Source organism: Schistocerca nitens, chromosome 5 (genome assembly GCF_023898315.1).
Source record: "Schistocerca nitens isolate TAMUIC-IGC-003100 chromosome 5, iqSchNite1.1, whole genome shotgun sequence".
NCBI classification, from domain to species: Eukaryota; Metazoa; Arthropoda; class Insecta; order Orthoptera; family Acrididae; genus Schistocerca; species Schistocerca nitens.
This window is the reverse complement of record NC_064618.1, coordinates 170,665,167-170,673,221: the sequence shown is the minus strand read 5'-3', so window position 1 is coordinate 170,673,221 and position 8,055 is coordinate 170,665,167.

The following is an 8,055-nucleotide window of genomic DNA, read 5'->3' as shown; positions in this document are numbered from 1 at the left end:
ATACTAACAACCTATATAACGAAAAATCGATGAAACTAAAAGAAAGTAACAATAATTAATATTCACGCTGAAAGGATATCAATAACAAAATTCCTATCCACTGTCAAAATTAGGAAGAATTAAACGATGTATCTAGAGAATACTGCGAACGGAGGGTAGATTGAGAGTAAACCAGACAAAGATGGGAGTGTTGAGAAGTAGCAGAAATGAAATTAGCGATAACTTCTACAGCAAAATTGGTGACCACGTAGTAGAGGAAGTGAAAGAATTCTGCTACCTTGGAAATAATGTATTCCTTGAGAAGAGGATATAGTATGCAGACAAGAACAGGAAAAGAGAGCATTCCTTTCCAAAAGAAGTCTACTAGAGCCAAACATTGGCCTTAATTTGAGCAATAAATATCAAAAGCGACCCAAGTCACATAAATCAAGTCTTCCGGTCTAGATTCTATACGAATTGGGTTCCTTTAAGAGTACGTTGAAGTAATAGCTTCATACTAGGCAATCATATACAACCGCTCGCTCGACGAAAAATCCGCACCTAACGAAGCATCTCGCTGCACGTGTCACATCAATAGGCAAGAAAGGGAAGAGAAGTAATCAGCGGAAGTACTGGTCCAAATCACTTACGTCGATTTGCAGTAGGTTTTTTGACCATATACTATGTTTGAACAGTAAGAGTTACCATTTATTCACACATATCACGGGTTCCGAAAATATAGTTCTTGTGAAACACAGCTGCCTCTTCATTCACATGAAGTACTGAGTGTTATCGACAGGAGATCTCAAATTGATTCCATATTTCTAGATTTCTAGCAGATTTTTCACACCGTTCACCACAATCGTCTTCCAATCACATGGGGTGCGTATGGAGTATCGTCTCAGTTGTACGACTGAATTCGTGATTCCTGTCAGAAAGGGCATGGTTCGTAGTAATTCGCGAAAAGTCATCAAGTAAAACATAAATGATATCTTACGTTTCCCAGCAAATGTTTATAGGCCCTCTGCTCTTTCTAATCTATGTAAACGGTTTGGGAGACAATATCATCAGCACTTATATTGTTTGCAGATGATGCTGCGTTGTTTACCGTCTAGTAAACTGATAATAATATCGAAATCCAGTCGCGAAATGATTTAGACGAGTTATCTTTAACGCGAGAAATGGGGCAATTGACTCAAAAAATAATAAAAAATGTGAGGTACCAAAAGGAATCCGTTAAATTTCGATTACACGATTAATACCACAAATTTTAATGTCCTCAATGCAACTAAATACTTACGAATTACCATTAGGGATAACATAAACTGGAACAATCTCATGTTAATATTGTGGAGACGGCTAAACAAAGACTGCGTTTCATTGGGTTCAAATGGCTCTGAGCACTATGGGACTTAACTTCTAAGGTCATCAGTCCCCTAGAACATAGAACTACTGAAAGCTAACTAACCTAAGGACATCACACACATCCACGCCCGAGGCAGGATTCGAACCTGCGACCGTAGCGGTCGGGCGGTTCCAGACTGTAGCGCCTAGAACCGCTCGGCCACCCCTGCCGGTGTTTCATTGGGAGAACTCTTAAAACACACAACAGACTTACAAAATAGAGTGCTTCACTATTCTTGTCCATCTTTTTCTGGTACACTGCTGCGCAGTATCGGACATGACTGATGGTGGACGTCGAAAAAGTTCAAAGAAAAGCAGCTCGTTTTGTATCATCGCGAAACAGGGGAGAGCGTGTCAGGTGTGATATGCAAGTTGATCACTTTCTCGAAACCCCATAGTTCCCACCCATTGCGACTCAGAGGTGCGACTCAGTGCGAACTAACTTTTTCTGTGATGGTGCAAAAGCGTAGCGACCTGCGACGTCACCCTAGGACTCGATTACCCTCAAACTGTAAGATGTCAACATATGCGTAAAAAAAGGCCGCAGCTCAGATGTCCCATGTGACGTGTAAGGTGGGGTAATGATGTCACATTGTCACCAAATTTCACAATTCTGCCCAACGCTACCATGGACGTGTCATATGATGGTAAGGGCGTCAAAGCCCTTCTCACCCATATTTCACATTTTCTTTTGACGTCATTGCCATGGAGGTAGGAACGGCGACGCTCAGCGTTGAAATCGCGTGGTTTTCTTGTGAATGGACGAGGAAAACTTTCGAGACACACCGTCTGCCAGAATCGATACGAAAAGATCGCAGGGGGTGGCATAAAAGAAGTCAATGGAACCATTCTTTTTCCTGGGGCTCTGATTCCCTACATTTCGCAGTCGGAAACGACAGTTCGCAGTGCGATGAGCAGCAAGATGTTCTTCACAACCTTTTACACTGCTGACAACATTGGACGTTTCAGTTCTCTAAGGACATTGTGGCGCTGCATCCACATTGAACATGATCGCAGCCGTTTGGAGCGCAGCGCGACCGCAATTTTTTGCTCTCGTGTACAGGCTGGAACCACTAGGGACTGTTCGAAACCATTCGATGAAATTTGAATGTGATCCGAAGCAGCAAATGGTGCTTATGCTTCTTTAGTGCTGTTAGACAATCAACAAAATTTCTTTATTGAGAGACAATGTCTAATTAAAAATTCTTAAGACCAATTGCATTCACGGCTGAAGACCTTATTGACAAGAAATTCGAATTATTTGTCAGCTGAAGGCCCCAATAGTAATAACTCAATAAACAATTTGACGGCTGAAGGCCTGGATAGCAAATTTTTAAGAACCAGTTAAACTTCTCCAAGAGATACTAAAATATTTTTAAAAAAGACGGTCATCAAAATTTCACTATTAAGAGACAATATCTAATTAAAAATTCTTAAGACCAATTGCGTTCACAGCTGAAGGCCTTGTTGACAAGAAATTCAAATTATTTGTTGGCTGAAGGCGCCCAACAGTAATAACTCAAAAAACAGTTGGACGGCTGAAGGCCTGGACAGCAAATTTTTGAGAAGCAATTAAACTTCTTAAATATTTAAAGAACAATAATCAACATTTCAGTGTTAATATTTTGTTTAATCAAATTTCTTAAGACAAGTTACACTCACAGATGAAGACCTTATTAACAACAAGACCTTATTTGTCGGCTGAAGGCCCAAACAGTAATAATTCAAAATTAAAATATTTTTTTAAAAAAAAGACAATTATCACAATCTGATCAAATCAGGAGAGAAGTGACCAACACTCTTGCAAAATCTACCTAACGTCTGATAACCAATACAACGATGTAATAACCCAGGCAAGGCTGAACCAGCGCACAGCAATACGTCTTCAGAATCCGGTGTTTAGAACATACAGAAGCAGAAGAAAGAACGACCAAAGTAGTCCAAAAAAAAAAAAATACCCGAACCACAATCAAGGAGGCTGTCGAACTACAAGCTTTACCAATCAGCAAAGGCAAGGCGAGGAAAGGTACACTGCCGCGAAAATACGTTAACCTCCAGGGCAGGTAACTGGGGTATTGGCGGCCACTGGGCAGAAAAATACCGCTACTTGAACTTCACCAATGCTGTGACCGAACGGTTCTAGGCGCTTCAGTCTAGCACCGCGTGACCGCAACGGTCGAAGGTTCGAATCCTGCCTCAGGCATGGATGTGTGTGACGTCCTTAGGTTAGTTAGGTTTAAGCAACTCTAAGTTCTAGGGGACTGATGACCTCAGAAGTTAAGTCCCATTGTGCTCAGAGCCATTTGAACCATTTGAACTTCACCAATAATTCACAAGGAATTCAATGATTAATAATAAGAAGTGAAGGATGGCTAATTAACTTCGCAAACTCCAAACACTTATTGTTCTTCATCTCAGCGACTCTGCGACCAGCAACGCGCGAACAAATGGCGTGATCTCAAAGTAGTGGAGGTTTCAATACTGGGTTAACGTTCACTCAACTCAAACGGTCTGGGCCCAGTGGACAACAAGGTTGTGGCCCTCGGAACTAGAACCCCTCGATCCGCCAGCAGTCCCAGCATGTCCTCGCGCTGCCGGACCTCACTACTGCTCCGTCCCAACCAAACTCCCTGACAAACTCTGACCTGGAAATACTTGTCGTCCCTCCAAAGATAGTACCACTGTACTGGATATCGATAACTGCTGCTGCTGCCAGTCGTAGACAGACAACACTAGCAAATGTATTGGCGCTAGTAAACACAAGAAGAAAACGAGACGCCACTATCCCTATTACACAATGCCAACCTACCTACGGAAGCAATGCGAGCCGCAACACGGCTCAGGGTTTTTATTTTATAATCTGCTGTGGCGTGACCACAGACAGATGTCACATTGACACAAGTGTGAATAAAACTGAAATGGGTCTTTCTGAGAGCCCCCCCCCCCCCCCCCTCCACTTCAGCAAAAGCCTCGGTGGCATCCACTCAGCTTTAATGAGAATTTTAAAAATGTACCTGCGCAGACAGAACCCGTGACGAAGTCTTAAGCGCTCTCATACTGGCAGCCCCTTCGACACTTTCTGATTCAGGATGGCTTGCTAACAGGAGCAAGAGCAGCATTGTAACGGCGAAAAAGCAGCACCCTAGCCCAGCTGCAGGAGCTTGGGACTCACGTCATGGGTTCTGCCTGTATATGTATATTGTAAAGTGCTTAACAAAGGCGGGTAAAAATGGGTGCTTTGACGGACTGGGATCGTTAGATCGACCTTTTACCGTTTTATTCACCCAAGTGTCAGTGTCTACTTCTTCATCTACATCTGCATAAATGCTCTGCAAGCTACAGTACGGTGCAGCCGGCCAGTGTGGCCGAGCAGTTCTAGGCTCGACAGCATTGTGCCTCGGGCATGGATGTGTGTGATGTCCTTAGGTTAGATAGGTTTAAGTAGTTCTAAGTCTAGGGGACTGATGACCTCAGATATCCCACAGTGCTCAGAGCCATTTGAACCATTTTTTACAGTACGGTGAGTTCATGGCGGAGAATTCCTTGAATCACTACGAGTCATTTCCTTCCCTGTTCCAAACACAGCGAGGAGCCCTAATTTCTCGTGGCCCTTACATGTGATGTACGTTGGTGGCAGTAGAATCGTTCCGCAATTAGCTTCAAATGCCGATTTTCTAAATTTTCTCAGTAGTGTTCCCCAGAAAGAACGTCGCCTTCCCTCCAGGGATTCCCCTTTGAGTTCCCAAAGCATCTCCATAACCTTTAGGTGTTGTTCGAACCTACCGATGGCAAATATAGCAGCCCACCTCTGAATTGCCTTGAAGTCTTCCTTCAACCTGGTTCGAAAAGACTCGAGCAGTACTCAAGAATACATCGCACCAGCATCCTATATGTAGTCTCCTTAACAGGTTTATCACACTTTCCTAAAATGCTCCCAGTACACCGAAGTCGACCATTCGCCTTTTCTAGCACAGCTGTCAGATGCTCGTCCCATTTCACATCGCTTTGCAACAGTACGCCCAGGTATTTAAACCTCCTGATCGTGTCAAGCAAGACATTCCATCCGAACATTACATTGTTCAAATGGCTCTGAGCTCTATGGGACTTAACATCTGAGGTCATCAGTCCCCTAGAACTTACAACTACTTAACCGTAACTAACCTAAGGACATCACACACATCCATGCGCAAGGCAGGATTGGAACCTGCGACCGTAGCAGTCGCACGGTTCCGGACTGAAGTGCCTAGAACCGCTCGGCCACCGCGGCCGGCCCACATTTAGAGCTAGACCTCCACCCCTTTGTGATCACTCCTCAGGAGGACACGGAATAGGAGATAAGAAAATGCATAAGCACCCTTCTCTGCTCTGAATGACGTACAAGTTTCGTGGAATGGTGTTGCACTGTCTCTAGTGGTTCCAACCTGTACACTAGAGCAAACATTTCGGTAGCGTTGCGCGCCAAAAGGGCCAGATCACGTTCAATGGGGACGCAGCCCCTCAATGTCCATAGGGAAATGTTGAAACCGTGCGAGGACGTCAGCAGTGTCTAAGAGTGCCAAGAGCGTTTTCCTGTTACTCATCGAATGGAGAACTGTCCTTTTTGGACCACTAAATGTGTGGGATTGAACGACCCAGGGAAGGGGAGGTTTCATTGAGGTCCTTTATGAGACCCTCTAAGGCCTTTTCTTGCCGATTCTGAGCGGTATATCTGTAATGTTTTCCTCGTCCACTTATAAGAAAGCAGCGCGATTTCAACGCTGTGCATCGTGGTTCTGTCCTCCATCGCAACGGCGTCAAAAGAAGGGCTAAAATGTTGGTAAGAGGGCAGCGACATCCTTCGTATGGTGTGTCTCTTGTGTTTTCTGTTAGTCTCCATATTTCACTTTCCTCACAGCTTCTTTAGTACCGTAGCAGTCAGCAGTGGGATTTTATTCTCAGTTCCTGGGTGACATATATGACAGTGCGCTTACGTTTGAAATGTACATAATGGGGAAACGTGACGTACTTAGCCTAATGCGTCCTAGTTCACTGGTTGACAGTGACGACCCACTCACGCAGCTAGCGCCCCTAATCTCCTGTAATGCACTGCTGCACCTGACCCGTCTGCACTGCACGTGGCGGCGACTGTCACACAGAATGAACATGCAGTATTCTGCAGTGCTGAGCCACTTCGTGAATCAGTCAGTCATCTTCACATGCAGTGTACACAGCGCTGACAATTCACTGGTCAACAACAATTTTGCATTCGGCGTGTATGTATGCAACTGCTTTCTTTTTGTTATAGAACCCTAATGTAACCCAAAATTTGATATCATTTAATATCATATTTTCAACATATATTAAGTTATGTATTTCGTTACATTTTCAGTCGCTTTGGTTACTCAAATCCTGTACGTATTCTGGAGACCAAAAGTGCTACCTAGTTACTTCCTGATATCTTTTTGCGTTGCGTAGGGTTAGTTTTAAAAACAGTCGCTATGTGACAGATGAGTTCCAGGTTCTTTGCTAGAATATTTTGAGCTGAAGATACATGTTTGAATAGAAAACTGGACATGCACTTCAGTTTGTCTTCGTTGCAGTTGATAAGGAGGAACATATTGCAGCGAATGGCGCTACTGGAGGCTAGCAAATACTAGGTATGTCCACAAAGTAAGTTCCGTTTGGTCATATAAAACGAACGTGTACTGATACAGAAAGAAATATTTATTGTACAAAAATCTACAACTGTTAAACTACTTTTCTACATAGCTTCCGAAATTTTGTAGGCACTTGTCATCGCGTGGCACAAGTTTTCCTATGCCTTCTTAATAGAAGGTTGACGCCTGTGTATTCAGCCATGTGGGAACATGTTCTTTCAGCTCGTCATCATCGTTGAAGTGTTGACCACTAAGGACAGATTTTAGGTGTAAGAAGAGATGAAAGTCGCTAGGAGCGAGGTCCGAGCTCTACAGAGGGCGATTAAGCGCGTCTCAGTGAAATTCCCATAAAACTCGTTTGGTCACATTTGGTCACATTCACCGTATGAGGTCGGGCATTATCGTGGGAAAAAAACAACACCTTTTGACAGTAATCCTCGGCGCTTGTTCTGTATTGCGCGGCGCAATTTCTTAATGGTCTCGTAGTAACCATGTGCATTCATTCTTTGGCCCCGTGGTAAGAAATCATTCAGCAAAATGCCTTTTCTGTCCCAAAAAACTGTGCACATGACTTTTCGGGGTGTCAAGATTTTTTTAGGCTTAGCCTTCGTTGGGGATGAAGTGTGCCTCCATTCCATTGATTGCCGGTTTGTTTCAGGGGTGTCGTACGATACCGAAGTTTCATCCCCCGTGACTATCCGAGAAAGAAAACCATTGCCTTCTTCATTGAAGCGTGTCAAAAACTGAAGTGCGCCGCCCATCCGTTGTTTTTGGTGTTGATCAGTAGGAATTTTGGGTACCCAACGAGAGCAAAGTTTTCGAAATTTCAGCTTTCGTGTTACAATTTCATGAGTTAGTGATCGTGAGATTTGAGGAACTTCCATAGCAAGGCCACTAAGTGTAAACTTACAATTGTGCTTAATCTTCTTTTCAATTGTGTCAACCAGTTCATCAGTAACCACAGACGGGCGTCCACTTCGTTCTTCATCGTGCACTTGATCACGTCCTTCATTAAACAGTCTGACCCATCTTCTAA